Below are 1,404 nucleotides of genomic sequence, written 5' to 3' on the forward strand. Positions count from 1 at the left end.
TACGTACGTACGTTCGTTCTTTCATTCGTTTGTACATACGTACGTTCCTTCGTTCGACCTTTCATACGTACGTACGTACATACGTAATTTCGTTTGTTCGTACGAACGTTCGTTCTTTCGTTTTTTCCTGCCTACGTAATACATACGTACGTTCGTTCGTACGTATGATCGTTCGTACGTACAATCGTTTGTACGTTCGTTCTTACGTTATTTCCTACCTACGTACGTATGTTCGTCCGTACGTACGATGTTTCATTAATTTCTGCCTACGTACGTTCGTTCGTTCTAACGTTCGTACGTATGTACGTACGTAAGTTCGTTCGTTCGTACGTACGTTCTTTCGTTATTTCCTTCCTTCGTACGTACATTCGTTCCTTCAATCGTTCGTACGTACGTATATATGTCGGTCATTCGTATTTACGTACGTACGTTCGTTCGTTCGTACGTACGTGATTTCGTTATCTCTTTCCGGCGTACGTACGTTCGTTCCTTCAATCTTTCGTCCGTACGTACGTGTATATGTACGTACTTTCGTACTTACGTACGTACGTTCGTTCGTACGTACGTACGTTCGTTCATACGTACGTACGTTCGTTTGTTCGTTCATACGTACGTTCGTTCTTTCGTACGTAGGTCCGTTCGGACGTACGTACGTTCGTTCGTTTCTTCGTTCGTACGTACGTACGATATTTAGTTAAGTCCTGCCTACGTAATACGTAGGTACGTTCGTTCGTTCGTACGTTCGTTCTTTCATACATACGTTCGTCTTACGTTCTTTGATTATTTCCTGCCTACTTACATACGTTCGTTCGTTCAATCGTTCGTACGTACTTACGTATATAAGTACGTTCGTATGTACTTAGGTACGTATGTAAGTTCTTTCATTCGTTCGTACATACGTAGTTCTTTCGTTATTTACTTTCTATGTATTACGTACGTTCCTTTATTTGTTCGACTTACGTACGTACGTTCGTTCGTTCCTTCGTTAGTACGTACGTACGTTCGTTCTTTCGTTATTTCCTTCTTACGTAATACGTACGTACGTTCGTTCGTACGTACGTTCGTTCATACGATCGCTCGTACGTCCGTTCTTACGTTATTTCCTGCCTATGTACGTACGTTCGTACGGACGTTCTTTCGTTATTTCCTGCCTACGTAATACGTATGTACTTTCGTTTGTTCGTACTGATATACGTACGTATGTTCGTTCGTACGTACGATCTTTCGTTAATTCCTGCCTAAGTAATACGTAGGTAAGTTCGTTCGTTCGTACGTTCGTTCGTACGGACGTTCGTTCTCTACGTTCGTTCGATAATACGTTTGTTCGTTCGTACGTTCGTTCGATCTTAAGTAGGTACGTTCTTTTGTTATTTCCTGCCTACGTAATACGTACACACGTTCGAT

This window comes from Octopus bimaculoides, chromosome 21, assembly GCF_001194135.2.
Source record: "Octopus bimaculoides isolate UCB-OBI-ISO-001 chromosome 21, ASM119413v2, whole genome shotgun sequence".
NCBI lineage: Eukaryota > Metazoa > Mollusca > Cephalopoda > Octopoda > Octopodidae > Octopus > Octopus bimaculoides.